The sequence below is a fragment of the Pseudophryne corroboree genome, chromosome 1, assembly GCF_028390025.1.
Source record: "Pseudophryne corroboree isolate aPseCor3 chromosome 1, aPseCor3.hap2, whole genome shotgun sequence".
In the NCBI taxonomy this organism is placed as follows: Eukaryota; Metazoa; Chordata; class Amphibia; order Anura; family Myobatrachidae; genus Pseudophryne; species Pseudophryne corroboree.
In genome coordinates this window covers 117,646,640-117,665,743 of record NC_086444.1, presented here as the reverse complement: position 1 = coordinate 117,665,743, position 19,104 = coordinate 117,646,640, and the positions used below count along the sequence as shown (strand labels likewise).

Below are 19,104 nucleotides of genomic sequence, written 5' to 3'. Positions count from 1 at the left end.
TGTGGTGGCTGTTGCCCGGGAGGAAACGGATGCCCCGGAGGATTCCGCTGTTGGGTGGTGGTTGATACCACACCTGGAAGACAGGGACGAAGCCACAGACGATAACGGAGGGCAAGAGTGGGTGACTGTTGTCCCCGTGGAAGAAGATTCCCCTTGGTGGCCAACGTCGAGCGACCGTGAGGAGATGCCACTCCCCCAGAGGATCCGCCGATGGAGGTCAGGACGCAAGAGGAACCCGGAGCTGGAGGAGGAAGGATGTGGGGTCACAGCTGGTCCAGGCTGGGCCCCCGAATGCACCCTCGCCGGAGGGACCTCGGAATTCCCTGACCCGCGGACAATGGGCGTCGTGAGGAACTTTGTAGGGACTACAAAGGAAAAAGGGGGGGGAAATGTAAGGATGTGCCCTGTGGGCACATCTGTGTTGTCCCTAGTTGGGGACAGCGCTGGGGCAGCTTGTCTGTCCCCAGCGCTGGGTGCGTGGCGGCGGCGGCGGGTGTCCGGTGCAGGGATTACCCTTTTCCCTGCACCGGACCCCAGGCTGGAGGGTTTGAATGTTGGCGCCCTCCGGGAGCCAATCGCGGCTCCCGGAGCGGCGGCCAATCAGGAAGAGACGCGGCGAGCCAATCGGCGCTCGCCGCGTCATAGGCCCCGCCCCCGGCGTCTGACGTCAGACGCCGGGCGGGAGCCGTTCGGACAGGAGGCCGCGCCGAAGAGCGGCGAAGAGGAGAGGGACGCCGGGCGCGCGCAGAAGAGCGCGAAGAAGAGAAGACACGGCCGGGAGCAGCGGAGGAGGTCGTCGGCGCGCCGGAGCGCAGAAGAGGATCCGGCGCCGAGGAGAAGACGACGACCGCGGGGAGAGGAGGTCCTGAGGCCGCGGAAGAGGCCAGAAGACGTCGGCCTGCAGAAAGAAGATGTCCAGCGGCGGCTGGACGCAGGGAAGAGACGGAGGCGTCGCTGGCCAGGACGGGTCAGCGGCAGAAGACGGTGGAGGCCCCCAGGTTAGGTAAGGCCTCAGTGAGGCTATCCTCCCCCTCCCCTTTTCCTCCCTCGACCACCAGGGACGGGCATTAGGCCCGAGGACACAATTCAGGCGCTAGGCCTGGGCGCAGTTAGGAGTTTGGGCCCCCAATATTTGATGAGGTGGTTTGGGCATTAGGCCCAAGCCACCCCACTCATGCGGCACCAGTTAGGCGGCACTAGGCCCGGGGGACAATCTAGGCACTAGGCCTGTGGCTAATAGAGGGCGTTAGGCCCTAGGGTATTTGTGGCCAAATCAGGGATACGATAAGGTGACCCTGGGCACAAGGCCCAGGTCACCCAACGGGCGGCAAGTAGGCGGGCGCTAGGCCCGTGGGCAAAGTCAGGCCTCCGGCCTGTGGGCAGTTAGGGGGCGCTAGGCCCAGCGAAGCAGTGTTTCCCTGAGGTGAGTAAAGGTGGTACTGGGCGCTAGGCTCAGGCCACCCTGAGAGTACGGTAGGTGGGTGAGCTGTGCGGTCCCCACTACTGGGTGTTCTGGGTCGGGTAGAAAAGGGACAGCACCGTTTTATGTTGTAACTCCGATAGTGTGTTATATGTTGTTACCGTGCAGGGCAAAGTGTATGTGTTGTGTAAGTTGTGCATAGTTGTGTTGCACCACACCCACAGAGCTAGTTTGAGGGCTCCGCTGTTGTAGATAGTATAGGGTGTGACACTAGGTCAGAGTTAGGCCCTGCACGGCTGTTTCTCTTTGCCTCCTTACAGGGACCTGTAAGTGGAGAAGATCGGAGTGCAAGACTCGTGACGGTGAGTAGCATCCGTGTACGTCTGTCCCTTGTTTGTCCCCGAGCGCCGGAGTTAGGATTGCTCACGGACGTGAGAATCCCTTTCATCACACTACGTGCGAAAGCGCGAGTGTGTGAAAGCTGGGTAGCTGAGGCTTTGTGCCGGTGATGACCATTCACCCAGCCGGTGAAGGTCGCAGCCACCCCTGGGGTATCCCCTGTTCCACCGGAAGCAGGGTCGATACCCCCTTTAATGTAGACCATTCTCTCCTCAGCTCGGTCGACGGTCAGCTCCAAGAGGGAATCGCCGTGTCCGGATCCGACTGAAGAATTCCAGGTCCGTTGAAGGTTCCGGTACCTGAAGGTGAGAGAGAGCGGTGCCTGGTGAGTACAGAGTCTACACCTGCACGGCAGCAGGCACCACCACACGCACTCGCAGGCCCCCAACCGCACCTCTCACACTTGGCGTAGACGGCAGGATCAAAGAGACCGGATCACGGACACGATGTGGAACGCCACCAAGAAGACCTCCCTGCGGACGGCTCCGGATAAGACTCACCCCCGGACGTGTGCGGACCAGAGCGACTGGGTGACGGTGTCTGGGGCAGACATCCTGAAGATGGTGCAGCGGTCGGTCCAGCGTGAAAAAGAAGAGCGCCGGGAGAAGGGGCGCAAGAAGGCCGCTGTGACGCCCTGCAAGAAATGTCGGCAAACAGGTCACTTTGCCGACGAGTGTACTTGGCGAGAGACGTCCCCAAAGAAGGTGGTCCAGGAAGCGGACCGAAGACGTCAGAAGGGCCAAGCGAAGAAGGAGTCCTGGTGTTTGCTCTGCGGAAACTACGGGCATGAGCACAACAGTTGTCCTTGGGACGAAGAGTTGAGCGAAGACGAGGTTGATTCCCGGTGTGAAAGCTGTGGAGATCCCCGACATCGGCTCCTGGAATGTCCATGGACGGAAGACAGGACGGACTACGAGGCCACGGTGAAGCAGCTGACGGAATCTCGTCAGCAGCTTTGGGACCGGGTGGCTGCAGAGCCTGTGTGTGCGCTCTGCTCTGCGAGGGGACATGCGCTTCCCGATTGTCCGTGGAATGAAGACCGGATGATTGCGGATGGTCGCGCCCAGAGATGGGAGGAGGAAACCAGGGAAATGGAGCGGAAGGCCTTGCTTGAAGTTAATTCGCAGGTGCCCATTTCCTCTGAGCCGGAACCAACGGGTGAAGATTCCCCAGTGAAGGAGGTGGACCAGGAACCCGTCTTGGAGAAGGTGGCAGTGGCCCTCCCTTGTTGGAAGTGTCGGCGACCAGGACATGCGGCCAGTGAGTGCCCCTGGGAAGATGCCGCGGACCTACTTTGTCCCAAGAAAGTGACCCCAGTAAGGCAGAATCCTTACCCGCATGAGGCGGAGGTGGACGACTGGGAGGTGAAGAGACCACGCTGCGAAGAAAAGCGTGAAGACCCAGTGACTGAGACGTCCGGAATCTCCCCGCGATGGAACCGTCCACGACCAGGACGTGCGGAACAGGAGTGTCCTGGGTACCAAGAGATGCCAGCGGAAGCGAAGGAGTACGCTGAGGAAGTAGCGATGCCAGCGGAAACGAAGGAGTACGCTGAGGAAGCAGAGGTGCCAGCGGAAGCGAAGAAGTACGCTGAGGAGGAAAGTAATACCCCAGTCCAGATATCGGAGGAGGACTCTGACTACGGTGAGCTGTCCGCCGACGAATCCCTCCCAGAACAGATGGAGGACGACTCTGGCATCGGAAGCGCCGACGAGAGTGACTGGCAGGGTCGGGTGGAGTCATGCTCCCAGTTGAATGCCCTCCGTGAAGAGGAGGAGATAGTCCTGGAGCAAGAATACCTACCGGGAGTGCCGAAATGGACCGACGTACGGGGACAGGATCGTGATGCCGTGGGAGGACCCGTTCCAGAGGAAGACACAGGACCTTTGGAGATGCCCCACGAGGAAATTCGACATGTGGTGGCTGTTGCCCGGGAGGAAACGGATGCCCCGGAGGATTCCGCTGTTGGGTGGTGGTTGATACCACACCCGGAAGACAGGGACGAAGCCACAGACGATAACGGAGGGCAAGAGTGGGTGACTGTTGTCCCCGTGGAAGAAGATTCCCCTTGGTGGCCAACGTCGAGCGACCGTGAGGAGATGCCACTCCCCCAGAGGATCCGCCGATGGAGGTCAGGACGCAAGAGGAACCCGGAGCTGGAGGAGGAAGGATGTGGGGTCACAGCTGGTCCAGGCTGGGCCCCCGAATGCACCCTCGCCGGAGGGACCTCGGAATTCCCTGACCCGCGGACAATGGGCGTCGTGAGGAACTTTGTAGGGACTACAAAGGAAAAAGGGGGGGGAAATGTAAGGATGTGCCCTGTGGGCACATCTGTGTTGTCCCTAGTTGGGGACAGCGCTGGGGCAGCTTGTCTGTCCCCAGCGCTGGGTGCGTGGCGGCGGCGGCGGGTGTCCGGTGCAGGGATTACCCTTTTCCCTGCACCGGACCCCAGGCTGGAGGGTTTGAATGTTGGCGCCCTCCGGGAGCCAATCGCGGCTCCCGGAGCGGCGGCCAATCAGGAAGAGACGCGGCGAGCCAATCGGCGCTCGCCGCGTCATAGGCCCCGCCCCCGGCGTCTGACGTCAGACGCCGGGCGGGAGCCGTTCGGACAGGAGGCCGCGCCGAAGAGCGGCGAAGAGGAGAGAGACGCCGGGCGCGCGCAGAAGAGCGCGAAGAAGAGAAGACACGGCCGGGAGCAGCGGAGGAGGTCGTCGGCGCGCCGGAGCGCAGAAGAGGATCCGGCGCCGAGGAGAAGACGACGACCGCGGGGAGAGGAGGTCCTGAGGCCGCGGAAGAGGCCAGAAGACGTCGGCCTGCAGAAAGAAGATGTCCAGCGGCGGCTGGACGCAGGGAAGAGACGGAGGCGTCGCTGGCCAGGACGGGTCAGCGGCAGAAGACGGTGGAGGCCCCCAGGTTAGGTAAGGCCTCAGTGAGGCTATCCTCCCCCTCCCCTTTTCCTCCCTCGACCACCAGGGACGGGCATTAGGCCCGAGGACACAATTCAGGCGCTAGGCCTGGGCGCAGTTAGGAGTTTGGGCCCCCAATATTTGATGAGGTGGTTTGGGCATTAGGCCCAAGCCACCCCACTCATGCGGCACCAGTTAGGCGGCACTAGGCCCGGGGGACAATCTAGGCACTAGGCCTGTGGCTAATAGAGGGCGTTAGGCCCTAGGGTATTTGTGGCCAAATCAGGGATACGATAAGGTGACCCTGGGCACAAGGCCCAGGTCACCCAACGGGCGGCAAGTAGGCGGGCGCTAGGCCCGTGGGCAAAGTCAGGCCTCCGGCCTGTGGGCAGTTAGGGGGCGCTAGGCCCAGCGAAGCAGTGTTTCCCTGAGGTGAGTAAAGGTGGTACTGGGCGCTAGGCTCAGGCCACCCTGAGAGTACGGTAGGTGGGTGAGCTGTGCGGTCCCCACTACTGGGTGTTCTGGGTCGGGTAGAAAAGGGACAGCACCGTTTTATGTTGTAACTCCGATAGTGTGTTATATGTTGTTACCGTGCAGGGCAAAGTGTATGTGTTGTGTAAGTTGTGCATAGTTGTGTTGCACCACACCCACAGAGCTAGTTTGAGGGCTCCGCTGTTGTAGATAGTATAGGGTGTGACACTAGGTCAGAGTTAGGCCCTGCACGGCTGTTTCTCTTTGCCTCCTTACAGGGACCTGTAAGTGGAGAAGATCGGAGTGCAAGACTCGTGACGGTGAGTAGCATCCGTGTACGTCTGTCCCTTGTTTGTCCCCGAGCGCCGGAGTTAGGATTGCTCACGGACGTGAGAATCCCTTTCATCACACTACGTGCGAAAGCGCGAGTGTGTGAAAGCTGGGTAGCTGAGGCTTTGTGCCGGTGATGACCATTCACCCAGCCGGTGAAGGTCGCAGCCACCCCTGGGGTATCCCCTGTTCCACCGGAAGCAGGGTCGATACCCCCTTTAATGTAGACCATTCTCTCCTCAGCTCGGTCGACGGTCAGCTCCAAGAGGGAATCGCCGTGTCCGGATCCGACTGAAGAATTCCAGGTCCGTTGAAGGTTCCGGTACCTGAAGGTGAGAGAGAGCGGTGCCTGGTGAGTACAGAGTCTACACCTGCACGGCAGCAGGCAACACCACACGCACTCGCAGGCCCCCAACCGCACCTCTCACACTGGCTCCGGTCAACCTCCTTCACTTGACGGGGGTGTGCCCAAGCAGGGGCCCTCCTGAGCCCTAGTCCAACTCATACTTACCTGGCAGGGGAGATACCATGATCACGAAGGTGGTTCTCCCAGAGCGAGGCTCATCCATTGCACTCCGGGTGTGCTGACCCCTGCGATTTCCCCAAATGCGTGAAACTTGACTGCATAATTTGTGGTAGTGGGGGACTGCGTTCGCGCTTTCCCCTGATCATCTCTGGTAAAAGTCAGATCTTTTTGTGTGCTGCTGGTGCTGTCTCTTCCTTTGCTGTTTCCATCCTTTTCTTCATTTCAACCCTCCCTCCACTGGACCCCTGTGCCCGTTAAGGTGCGCTTCTATCTTTCACTCAGCGCTCTCTTCTCATCTCTTCTCCTGTGCGCTGGCTGCATGCTTCCTTGCTTTTTCCGGCCTTGTACTGTGCTTCGCATATACAACCAATACAGGGCGCTGCAGGACCCACACGGTTTCACTTGCTTTGTAAAGTAGGCCCCCAGATTGTGTCAGATATGAGGGGGAGAGAGAAAAAAAACTTTGCTCCTTCATTTCATGCAGTAGCTTGTCTACTTTGTAAAATGGTAGGCCTCGCTGGGCTGCCGTAGTCTTCCTACACATAGTAAGCGTTTAAATTGAGGCGGCGAAAACTAGAAGAAAGAGAGCATTTTTGGTTTGCGTGCAGATTTTGGGCAGGTGGATTGGTGGCAAAACACAAAGTATTTGTCTATGGTGCTTATAAGACGGGGGACAAAAGAAAAAAAATCACATTTGCTTTTGGTTCACTTGCTTGAGAAATACGCTTTTTGGGCCATTTGGGTGAAACAACTTTTGACGTGTTCAAATCAGTAAAAAGACTAATGGCTTTTTTGAGACTACAAAGTCTTTTGAAAGAAAAAAAAAACAAACAAAAACCAAGGTATAATTTGTGTGAGTGCCGCAGGGGGGATAAGAAAGAAAGAAAAAATAAATAAAAAGAAATCCGTGACGACGACGTTCGGACGAGCGCTAACGTCGGAAAATGGTCTCGGTGCGAGGATGAGAAAACCCTCAGCAGCGAGGGGGTTAAATCTCAAGCTGCCTTTTATATTTTATTTTCCAATTTAAGAACCCATTGAGACATAGGACGGTGCACTGCCTGTTGCTTTTCATATGGAGATGAGGGTTGCAGCTACTGTAACTGTGCCCGACTGCTTTTATGACATGACGGTATGCAAATTCATCTGCTGCAGTGTGCCCTGGGAAGGATTTGCACTAGTTGTGCGCATAGTTTGGGGGTGCTTCAGGAACAGTCACCCTTCCGCCTTCCCATGTCAACGTGAAGAGATGCAGCCTCCCTGCAGTTTTCTTTTCCCGTCCCCTGCCGAGAGTTCACTTGTCATGGCTCCGGTCAACCTCCTTCACTTGACGGGGGTGTGCCCAAGCAGGGGCCCTCCTGAGCCCTAGTCCAACTCATACTTACCTGGCAGGGGAGATACCATGATCACGAAGGTGGTTCTCCCAGCAGAGCCGGCCCTAACCAATATGATGTCCTAGGCAAGATTTTGGCTGGTGCCCCCTAGCACCGCCGCTAGTTCTGCAGGAGATGCCTGGCATGAGTCAGCTGGCAGCTCTGCTAACGTCGGGCACCTTTTGTTTATGAAAATGCATATTATTTGCATTACTATATGGCTAGAAAGCACAAGCAGCTTCTGCTGATTAAAATTATATGCAGCATGCATGTGCAACTGCAGCTGTATCTGCATACGAAATGCTACATTACAGTGATTTCCAAGGATACACGCAACGTAGCATTTCGTATCCAGATACAGCCGCAGTTACACACAGAATATAGGCATGCCGCATATCATTTTAATCAGCAGGAGCTGCTGGTGCCCCTAAGCATACCAAATGCCCTAGGCATTTGCCTAGTTTGCCTATGCCTAAGGCCGGCTCTGTCTCCCAGGGCGAGGCTCATCCATTGCACTCCGGGTGTGCTGACCCCTGCGATTTCCCCAAATGCGGGAAACTCGACTGCATAATTTGTGGTAGTGGGGGACTGCGTTCGCGCTTTCCCCTGATCATCTCTGGTAAAAGTCAGATCTTTTTGTGTGCTGCTGGTGCTGTCTCTTCCTTTGCTGTTTCCATCCTTTTCTTCATTTCAACCCTCCCTCCACTGGACCCCTGTGCCCATTAAGGTGCGCTTCTATCTTTCACTCAGCGCTCTCTTCTCATCTCTTCTCCTGTGCGCTGGCTGCATGCTTCCTTGCTTTTTCCGGCCTTGTACTGTGCTTCGCATAAACAACCAATACAGGGCGCTGCAGGACCCACACGGTTTCACTTGCTTTGTAAAGTAGGCCCCCAGATTGTGTCAGATATGAGGGGGAGAGAGAAAAAAAACTTTGCTCCCTCATTTCATGCAGTAGCTTGTCTACTTTGTAAAATGGTAGGCCTCGCTGGGCTGCCGTAGTCTTCCTACACATAGTAAGCGTTTAAATTGAGGCGGCGAAAACTAGAAGAAAGAGAGCATTTTTGGTTTGCGTGCAGATTTTGGGCAGGTGGATTGGTGGCAAAACACAAAGTATTTGTCTATGGTGCTTATAAGACGGGGGACAAAAGAAAAAAAATCACATTTGCTTTTGGTTCACTTGCTTGAGAAATACGCTTTTTGGGCCATTTGGGTGAAACAACTTTTGACGTGTTCAAATCAGTAAAAAGACTAATGGCTTTTTTGAGACTACAAAGTCTTTTGAAAGAAAAAAACAAAAAACAAAAACCAAGGTATAATTTGTGTGAGTGCCGCAGGGGGGATAAGAAAGAAAGAAAAAAGAAATAAAAAGAAATCCGTGACGACGACGTTCGGACGAGCGCTAACGTCGGAAAATGGTCTCGGTGCGAGGATGAGAAAACCCTCAGCAGCGAGGGGGTTAAATCTCAAGCTGCCTTTTATATTTTATTTTCCAATTTAAGAACCCATTGAGACATAGGACGGTGCACTGCCTGTTGCTTTTCATATGGAGATGAGGGTTGCAGCTACTGTAACTGTGCCCGACTGCTTTTATGACATGACGGTATGCAAATTCATCTGCTGCAGTGTGCCCTGGGAAGGATTTGCACTAGTTGTGCGCATAGTTTGGGGGTGCTTCAGGAACAGTCACCCTTCCGCCTTCCCATGTCAACGTGAAGAGATGCAGCCTCCCTGCAGTTTTCTTTTCCCGTCCCCTGCCGAGAGTTCACTTGTCATGGCTCCGGTCAACCTCCTTCACTTGACGGGGGTGTGCCCAAGCAGGGGCCCTCCTGAGCCCTAGTCCAACTCATACTTACCTGGCAGGGGAGATACCATGATCACGAAGGTGGTTCTCCCAGGGCGAGGCTCATCCATTGCACTCCGGGTGTGCTGACCCCTGCGATTTCCCCAAATGCGGGAAACTCGACTGCATAATTTGTGGTAGTGGGGGACTGCGTTCGCGCTTTCCCCTGATCATCTCTGGTAAAAGTCAGATCTTTTTGTGTGCTGCTGGTGCTGTCTCTTCCTTTGCTGTTTCCATCCTTTTCTTCATTTCAACCCTCCCTCCACTGGACCCCTGTGCCCGTTAAGGTGCGCTTCTATCTTTCACTCAGCGCTCTCTTCTCATCTCTTCTCCTGTGCGCTGGCTGCATGCTTCCTTGCTTTTTCCGGCCTTGTACTGTGCTTCGCATATACAACCAATACAGGGCGCTGCAGGACCCACACGGTTTCACTTGCTTTGTAAAGTAGGCCCCCAGATTGTGTCAGATATGAGGGGGAGAGAGAAAAAAAACTTTGCTCCCTCATTTCATGCAGTAGCTTGTCTACTTTGTAAAATGGTAGGCCTCGCTGGGCTGCCGTAGTCTTCCTACACATAGTAAGCGTTTAAATTGAGGCGGCGAAAACTAGAAGAAAGAGAGCATTTTTGGTTTGCGTGCAGATTTTGGGCAGGTGGATTGGTGGCAAAACACAAAGTATTTGTCTATGGTGCTTATAAGACGGGGGACAAAAGAAAAAATATCACATTTGCTTTTGGTTCACTTGCTTGAGAAATACGCTTTTTGGGCCATTTGGGTGAAACAACTTTTGACGTGTTCAAATCAGTAAAAAGACTAATGGCTTTTTTGAGACTACAAAGTCTTTTGAAAGAAAAAAAAAACAAACAAAAACCAAGGTATAATTTGTGTGAGTGCCGCAGGGGGGATAAGAAAAAAAGAAAAAATAAATAAAAAGAAATCCGTGACGACGATGTTCGGACGAGCGCTAACGTCGGAAAATGGTCTCGGTGCGAGGATGAGAAAACCCTCAGCAGCGAGGGGGCTAAATCTCAAGCTGCCTTTTATATTTTATTTTCCAATTTAAGAACCCATTGAGACATAGGACGGTGCACTGCCTGTTGCTTTTCATATGGAGAAGAGGATTGCAGCTACTGTAACTGTGCCCGACTGCTTTTATGACATGACGGTATGCAAATTCATCTGCTGCAGTGTGCCCTGGGAAGGATTTGCACTAGTTGTGCGCATAGTTTGGGGGTGCTTCAGGAACAGTCACCCTTCCGCCTTCCCATGTCAACGTGAAGAGATGCAGCCTCCCTGCAGTTTTCTTTTCCCGTCCCCTGCCGAGAGTTCACTTGTCATGGCTCCGGTCAACCTCCTTCACTTGACGGGGGTGTGCCCGAGCAGGGGCCCTCCTGAGCCCTAGTCCAACTCATATTTACCTGGCAGGGGAGATACCATGATCACGAAGGTGGTTCTCCCAGGGCGAGGCTCATCCATTGCACTCCGGGTGTGCTGACCCCTGTGATTTCCCCAAATGCGGGAAACTCGACTGCATAATTTGTGGTAGTGGGGGACTGCGTTCGCGCTTTCCCCTGATCATCTCTGGTAAAAGTCAGATCTAGGGATGGACATCGAAAGCAAACCATCATATGATGGCAATGCTCCACCATTGAAACTTTCGATGCAATGGTTACTAATCATCACATCAAAAGTATTCGATGGTGAAAACTATTTATATGACTAGTTCATGCGCAAAAGCCTGCATTTTCGTTTGCAATGTGGGAATTGGGATCGGGGGCAGGGCCAGACTCTGAGCAACATATTACTTTATCACTGGACATTGTGTGTATAATATACATATATAATATACACACACAATGCCCAATGATGAAGTAACATTGCCCCCACTGTGCCAAATATACAATGCCCCCACTATGCCAGATATACAATGCCCCCACAGTGCCAGAGATACATTGCCCCCACTATGCCAGATATGCAATGCCCCCACAGTGCCAGATATACAATGCCCCCACAGTGCCAGATATACATTGCCCCCACAGTGCCAGATATACAATGCCCCCACTGTGTCAGATATACAATGCCCCCACAGTGCCAGAGATACATTGCCCCCACTGTGCCAGATATACAATGTCCCCACAGTGCCAGATATACATTGCCCCCACAGTGCCAGATATACAATGCCCCCCTGTGGCAGATATACATTGTCCCACTGTGCGCTCATTGCCCCCCACCCCTTACCGCTGGCTCTGTTTCTTCTATGTGAGGGGCGGAGAGCGCAGCATAGCGTCTCTCTTGCCCCTCAATTCTCTTTGATGCCCGGTCTCACTCTCCAACGGCGGCGGGGTCAATCTGAAATGATGCGCCGGTTCGTTAGCCAATCAGAGCTCGCGGACCGGCAGCCAATCAGGAGCTGCAGCTGCCGGTCCATGAGCTCTGATTGGCTAGTAAACCGGTGCCTTATTCAGATTGACCGCGCCGCCGCCGATGGAGAGTGAGACTGGGCATCCAAGAGAATTGAGGGGCAGAGGAGGCGCTGCGCTGCGCTCTCCTCCCCTCAAACAGAACAAAGCCAGCGGAATGCAGTATTGTGGACAACCCGGCGGTACGGCGTACCGGCTGGGAATTTCTTACAATAATGTGGATGGCAACTTGCTCAGTGCACGGTTTGCCTTGCTGTCTCACATGGGACCAATTCCGATGATTATGGTGTGGAGTTTGTATGTTCTTTCCATGTTTTTTGTGTTTTCTCTTGGTTTTTCCCACAGTCCAAAACATACTCAAGCAAGGACTTTGTCCATAGCCCTCCTAAATTATTCCCCCTGATCAGTGGTGGTGTATAGCTGGAGTGATATAAATATCAGTGATGTCACTCTGTCTCCTCTGAATCCTCCTGAGCTCCGTGTGTCTGTGGCTTCTGCTGCTGCAGGGTAAGGTCTGGGATCTGATTGGCTCTCTGAGTCAGTGAGAGCCAATCAGAGCTTGCAGTGGGTCCTGTTGCCTAGCAGCAGCCTAGAGAGGGGAGGGGGTGAGGGGACTGGCTGAGCAGGCTCATGTCTGAAATAGACAGCCTCCAACGGACTTAGGAAGTTTCCCTGATAGACACAGCAGCAAGGGGAGGCATAGCTATTTGGAATTAGAAAAAAACAAGCCACCATCGGAAGACCATCGAATGACTATCATTCGATGGTGAAAAACATCGAGAGGGCATCATTAAATGCTAAAAACACTACCATCGAAACGAAAACATCGATGGTTCGGAAACATCGACCATCGATGTCCATCCCTAGTCAGATCTTTTTGTGTGCTGCTGGTGCTGTCTCTTCCTTTGCTGTTTCCATCCTTTTCTTCATTTCAACCCTCCCTCCACTGGACCCCTGTGCCCGTTAAGGTCCGCTTCTATCTTTCACTCAGCGCTCTCTTCTCATCTCTTCTCCTGTGCGCTGGCTGCATGCTTCCTTGCTTTTTCCGGCCTTGTACTGTGCTTCGCATATACAACCAATACAGGGCGCTGCAGGACCCACACGGTTTCACTTGCTTTGTAAAGTAGGCCCCCAGATTGTGTCAGATATGAGGGGGAGAGAGAAAAAAAACTTTGCTCCCTCATTTCATGCAGTAGCTTGTCTACTTTGTAAAATGGTAGGCCTCGCTGGGCTGCCGTAGTCTTCCTACACATAGTAAGCGTTTAAATTGAGGCGGCGAAAACTAGAAGAAAGAGAGCATTTTTGGTTTGCGTGCAGATTTTGGGCAGGTGGATTGGTGGCAAAACACAAAGTATTTGTCTATGGTGCTTATAAGACGGGGGACAAAAGAAAAAATATCACATTTGCTTTTGGTTCACTTGCTTGAGAAATACGCTTTTTGGGCCATTTGGGTGAAACAACTTTTGACGTGTTCAAATCAGTAAAAAGACTAATGGCTTTTTTGAGACTACAAAGTCTTTTGAAAGAAAAAAAAAACAAACAAAAACCAAGGTATAATTTGTGTGAGTGCCGCAGGGGGGATAAGAAAAAAAGAAAAAATAAATAAAAAGAAATCCGTGACGACGACGTTCGGACGAGCGCTAACGTCGGAAAATGGTCTCGGTGCGAGGATGAGAAAACCCTCAGCAGCGAGGGGGTTAAATCTCAAGCTGCCTTTTATATTTTATTTTCCAATTTAAGAACCCATTGAGACATAGGACGGTGCACTGCCTGTTGCTTTTCATATGGAGATGAGGGTTGCAGCTACTGTAACTGTGCCCGACTGCTTTTATGACATGACGGTATGCAAATTCATCTGCTGCAGTGTGCCCTGGGAAGGATTTGCACTAGTTGTGCGCATAGTTTGGGGGTGCTTCAGGAACAGTCACCCTTCCGCCTTCCCATGTCAACGTGAAGAGATGCAGCCTCCCTGCAGTTTTCTTTTCCCGTCCCCTGCCGAGAGTTCACTTGTCATGGCTCCGGTCAACCTCCTTCACTTGACGGGGGTGTGCCCAAGCAGGGGCCCTCCTGAGCCCTAGTCCAACTCATACTTACCTGGCAGGGGAGATACCATGATCACGAAGGTGGTTCTCCCAGCAGAGCCGGCCCTAACCAATATGATGCCCTAGGCAAGATTTTGGCTGGTGCCCCCTAGCACTGCCGCTAGTTCTGCAGCAGATGCCTGGCATGAGTCAGCTGGCAGCTCTGCTAACGTCGGGCACCTTTTGTTTATGAAAATGCATATTATTTGCATTACTATATGGCTAGAAAGCACAAGCAGCTTCTGCTGATTAAAATTATATGCAGCATGCATGTGCAACTGCAGCTGTATCTGCATACGAAATGCTACATTACAGTGATTTCCAGGGATACACGCAACGTAGCATTTCGTATCCAGATACAGCCGCAGTTACACACAGAATATAGGCATGCCGCATATCATTTTAATCAGCAGGAGCTGCTGGTGCCCCTAAGCATACCAAATGCCCTAGGCATTTGCCTAGTTTGCCTATGCCTAAGGCCGGCTCTGTCTCCCAGGGCGAGGCTCATCCATTGCACTCCGGGTGTGCTGACCCCTGCGATTTCCCCAAATGCGGGAAACTCGACTGCATAATTTGTGGTAGTGGGGGACTGCGTTCGCGCTTTCCCCTGATCATCTCTGGTAAAAGTCAGATCTTTTTGTGTGCTGCTGGTGCTGTCTCTTCCTTTGCTGTTTCCATCCTTTTCTTCATTTCAACCCTCCCTCCACTGGACCCCTGTGCCCGTTAAGGTGCGCTTCTATCTTTCACTCAGCGCTCTCTTCTCATCTCTTCTCCTGTGCGCTGGCTGCATGCTTCCTTGCTTTTTCCGGCCTTGTACTGTGCTTCGCATAAACAACCAATACAGGGCGCTGCAGGACCCACACGGTTTCACTTGCTTTGTAAAGTAGGCCCCCAGATTGTGTCAGATATGAGGGGGAGAGAGAAAAAAACTTTGCTCCCTCATTTCATGCAGTAGCTTGTCTACTTTGTAAAATGGTAGGCCTCGCTGGGCTGCCGTAGTCTTCCTACACATAGTAAGCGTTTAAATTGAGGCGGCGAAAACTAGAAGAAAGAGAGCATTTTTGGTTTGCGTGCAGATTTTGGGCAGGTGGATTGGTGGCAAAACACAAAGTATTTGTCTATGGTGCTTATAAGACGGGGGACAAAAGAAAAAAAATCACATTTGCTTTTGGTTCACTTGCTTGAGAAATACGCTTTTTGGGCCATTTGGGTGAAACAACTTTTGACGTGTTCAAATCAGTAAAAAGACTAATGGCTTTTTTGAGACTACAAAGTCTTTTGAAAGAAAAAAAAACAAACAAAAACCAAGGTATAATTTGTGTGAGTGCCGCAGGGGGGATAAGAAAGAAAGAAAAAATAAATAAAAAGAAATCCGTGACGACGACGTTCGGACGAGCGCTAACGTCGGAAAATGGTCTCGGTGCGAGGATGAGAAAACCCTCAGCAGCGAGGGGGTTAAATCTCAAGCTGCCTTTTATATTTTATTTTCCAATTTAAGAACCCATTGAGACATAGGACGGTGCACTGCCTGTTGCTTTTCATATGGAGATGAGGGTTGCAGCTACTGTAACTGTGCCCGACTGCTTTTATGACATGACGGTATGCAAATTCATCTGCTGCAGTGTGCCCTGGGAAGGATTTGCACTAGTTGTGCGCATAGTTTGGGGGTGCTTCAGGAACAGTCACCCTTCCGCCTTCCCATGTCAACGTGAAGAGATGCAGCCTCCCTGCAGTTTTCTTTTCCCGTCCCCTGCCGAGAGTTCACTTGTCATGGCTCCGGTCAACCTCCTTCACTTGACGGGGGTGTGCCCAAGCAGGGGCCCTCCTGAGCCCTAGTCCAACTCATACTTACCTGGCAGGGGAGATACCATGATCACGAAGGTGGTTCTCCCAGGACGAGGCTCATCCATTGCACTCCGGGTGTGCTGACCCCTGCGATTTCCCCAAATGTGGGAAACTCGACTGCATAATTTGTGGTAGTGGGGGACTGCGTTCGCGCTTTCCCCTGATCATCTCTGGTAAAAGTCAGATCTTTTTGTGTGCTGCTGGTGCTGTCTCTTCCTTTGCTGTTTCCATCCTTTTCTTCATTTCAACCCTCCCTCCACTGGACCCCTGTGCCAGTTAAGGTGCGCTTCTATCTTTCACTCAGCGCTCTCTTCTCATCTCTTCTCCTGTGCGCTGGCTGCATGCTTCCTTGCTTTTTCCGGCCTTGTACTGTGCTTCGCATATACAACCAATACAGGGCGCTGCAGGACCCACACGGTTTCACTTGCTTTGTAAAGTAGGCCCCCAGATTGTGTCAGATATGAGGGGGAGAGAGAAAAAAAACTTTGCTCCCTCATTTCATGCAGTAGCTTGTCTACTTTGTAAAATGGTAGGCCTCGCTGGGCTGCCGTAGTCTTCCTACACATAGTAAGCGTTTAAATTGAGGCGGCGAAAACTAGAAGAAAGAGAGCATTTTTGGTTTGCGTGCAGATTTTGGGCAGGTGGATTGGTGGCAAAACACAAAGTATTTGTCTATGGTGCTTATAAGACGGGGGACAAAAGAAAAAAAATCACATTTGCTTTTGGTTCACTTGCTTGAGAAATACGCTTTTTGGGCCATTTGGGTGAAACAACTGTTGACGTGTTCAAATCAGTAAAAAGACTAATGGCTTTTTTGAGACTACAAAGTCTTTTGAAAGAAAAAAAAAACAAACAAAAACCAAGGTATAATTTGTGTGAGTGCCGCAGGGGGGATAAGAAAGAAAGAAAAAATAAATAAAAAGAAATCCGTGACGACGACGTTCGGACGAGCGCTAACGTCGGAAAATGGTCTCGGTGCGAGGATGAGAAAACCCTCAGCAGCGAGGGGGTTAAATCTCAAGCTGCCTTTTATATTTTATTTTCCAATTTAAGAACCCATTGAGACATAGGACGGTGCACTGCCTGTTGCTTTTCATATGGAGATGAGGGTTGCAGCTACTGTAACTGTGCCCGACTGCTTTTATGACATGACGGTATGCAAATTCATCTGCTGCAGTGTGCCCTGGGAAGGATTTGCACTAGTTGTGCGCATAGTTTGGGGGTGCTTCAGGAACAGTCACCCTTCCGCCTTCCCATGTCAACGTGAAGAGATGCAGCCTCCCTGCAGTTTTCTTTTCCCGTCCCCTGCCGAGAGTTCACTTGTCATGGCTCCGGTCAACCTCCTTCACTTGACGGGGGTGTGCCCAAGCAGGGGCCCTCCTGAGCCCTAGTCCAACTCATACTTACCTGGCAGGGGAGATACCATGATCACGAAGGTGGTTCTCCCAGCAGAGCCGGCCCTAACCAATATGATGCCCTAGGCAAGATTTTGGCTGGTGCCCCCTAGCACCGCCGCTAGTTCTGCAGGAGATGCCTGGCATGAGTCAGCTGGCAGCTCTGCTAACGTCGGGCACCTTTTGTTTATGAAAATGCATATTATTTGCATTACTATATGGCTAGAAAGCACAAGCAGCTTCTGCTGATTAAAATTATATGCAGCATGCATGTGCAACTGCAGCTGTATCTGCATACGAAATGCTACATTACAGTGATTTCCAGGGATACACGCAACGTAGCATTTCGTATCCAGATACAGCCGCAGTTACACACAGAATATAGGCATGCCGCATATCATTTTAATCAGCAGGAGCTGCTGGTGCCCCTAAGCATACCAAATGCCCTAGGCATTTGCCTAGTTTGCCTATGCCTAAGGCCGGCTCTGTCTCCCAGGGCGAGGCTCATCCATTGCACTCCGGGTGTGCTGACCCCTGCGATTTCCCCAAATGCGGGAAACTCGACTGCATAATTTGTGGTAGTGGGGGACTGCGTTCGCGCTTTCCCCTGATCATCTCTGGTAAAAGTCAGATCTTTTTGTGTGCTGCTGGTGCTGTCTCTTCCTTTGCTGTTTCCATCCTTTTCTTCATTTCAACCCTCCCTCCACTGGACCCCTGTGCCCGTTAAGGTGCGCTTCTATCTTTCACTCAGCGCTCTCTTCTCATCTCTTCTCCTGTGCGCTGGCTGCATGCTTCCTTGCTTTTTCCGGCCTTGTACTGTGCTTCGCATAAACAACCAATACAGGGCGCTGCAGGACCCACACGGTTTCACTTGCTTTGTAAAGTAGGCCCCCAGATTGTGTCAGATATGAGGGGGAGAGAGAAAAAAAACTTTGCTCCCTCATTTCATGCAGTAGCTTGTCTACTTTGTAAAATGGTAGGCCTCGCTGGGCTGCCGTAGTCTTCCTACACATATTAAGCGTTTAAATTGAGGCGGCGAAAACTAGAAGAAAGAGAGCATTTTTGGTTTGCGTGCAGATTTTGGGCAGGTGGATTGGTGGCAAAACACAAAGTATTTGTCTATGGTGCTTATAAGACGGGGGACAAAAGAAAAAAAATCACATTTGCTTTTGGTTCACTTGCTTGAGAAATACGCTTTTTGGGCCATTTGGGTGAAACAACTTTTGACGTGTTCAAATCAGTAAAAAGACTAATGGCTTTTTTGAGACTACAAAGTCTTTTGAAAGAAAAACAAAAAAACAAAAACCAAGGTATAATTTGTGTGAGTGCCGCAGGGGGGATAAGAAAGAAAGAAAAAATAAATAAAAAGAAATCCGTGACGACGACGTTCGGACGAGCGCTAACGTCGGAAAATGGTCTCGGTGCGAGGATGAGAAAACCCTCAGCAGCGAGGGGGTTAAATCTCAAGCTGCCTTTTATATTTTATTTTCCAATTTAAGAACCCATTGAGACATAGGACGGTGCACTGCCTGTTGCTTTTCATATGGAGATGAGGGTTGCAGCTACTGTAACTGTGCCCGACTGCTTTTATGACATGACGGTATGCAAATTCATCTGCTGCAGTGTGCCCTGGGAAGGATTTGCACTAGTTGTGCGCATAGTTTGGGGGTGCTTCAGGAACAGTCACCCTTCCGCCTTCCCATGTCAACGTGAAGAAATGCAGCCTCCCTGCAGTTTTCTTTTCCCGTCCCCTGCCGAGAGTTCACTTGTCATGGCTCCGGTCAACCTCCTTCACTTGACGGGGGTGTGCCCAAGCAGGGGCCCTCCTGAGCCCTAGTCCAACTCATACTTACCTGGCAGGGGAGATACCATGATCACGAAGGTGGTTCTCCCAGGGCGAGGCTCATCCATTGCACTCCGGGTGTGCTGACCCCTGCGATTTCCCCAAATGCGGGAAACTCGACTGCATAATTTGTGGTAGTGGGGGACTGCGTTCGCGCTTTCCCCTGATCATCTCTGGTAAAAGTCAGATCTTTTTGTGTGCTGCTGGTGCTGTCTCTTCCTTTGCTGTTTCCATCCTTTTCTTCATTTCAACCCTCCCTCC

The 19,104-nt window shown here is 52.1% G+C and overlaps 5 non-coding genes and 3 pseudogenes across 5 annotated transcripts; all 8 read left to right on the top strand.

The window, feature by feature from the left end:
- The first annotated feature begins 6,029 nt into the window (after positions 1–6,029).
- Positions 6,030–6,193, top strand: LOC134959249 (U1 spliceosomal RNA). The gene has a single exon (XR_010187320.1). It is a non-coding gene; the product is annotated as a U1 spliceosomal RNA (small nuclear RNA).
- A 1,700-nt stretch (positions 6,194–7,893) lies between these two features.
- On the top strand, positions 7,894–8,034 carry LOC134959703 (U1 spliceosomal RNA; annotated as a pseudogene).
- A 1,236-nt stretch (positions 8,035–9,270) lies between these two features.
- On the top strand, positions 9,271–9,434 carry LOC134957164 (U1 spliceosomal RNA). Its single transcript, XR_010186511.1, has one exon. It is a non-coding gene; the product is annotated as a U1 spliceosomal RNA (small nuclear RNA).
- Positions 9,435–10,670: 1,236 nt separating this feature from the next.
- On the top strand, positions 10,671–10,834 carry LOC134958407 (U1 spliceosomal RNA). Its single transcript, XR_010186991.1, has one exon. It is a non-coding gene; the product is annotated as a U1 spliceosomal RNA (small nuclear RNA).
- A 3,396-nt stretch (positions 10,835–14,230) lies between these two features.
- LOC134959692 (U1 spliceosomal RNA) lies at positions 14,231–14,371 on the top strand (annotated as a pseudogene).
- A 1,234-nt stretch (positions 14,372–15,605) lies between these two features.
- Positions 15,606–15,769, top strand: LOC134957921 (U1 spliceosomal RNA). The gene has a single exon (XR_010186801.1). It is a non-coding gene; the product is annotated as a U1 spliceosomal RNA (small nuclear RNA).
- A 1,700-nt stretch (positions 15,770–17,469) lies between these two features.
- Positions 17,470–17,610, top strand: LOC134959681 (U1 spliceosomal RNA; annotated as a pseudogene).
- Positions 17,611–18,845: 1,235 nt separating this feature from the next.
- On the top strand, positions 18,846–19,009 carry LOC134957154 (U1 spliceosomal RNA). The gene has a single exon (XR_010186504.1). It is a non-coding gene; the product is annotated as a U1 spliceosomal RNA (small nuclear RNA).
- Positions 19,010–19,104: the final 95 nt, after the last annotated feature.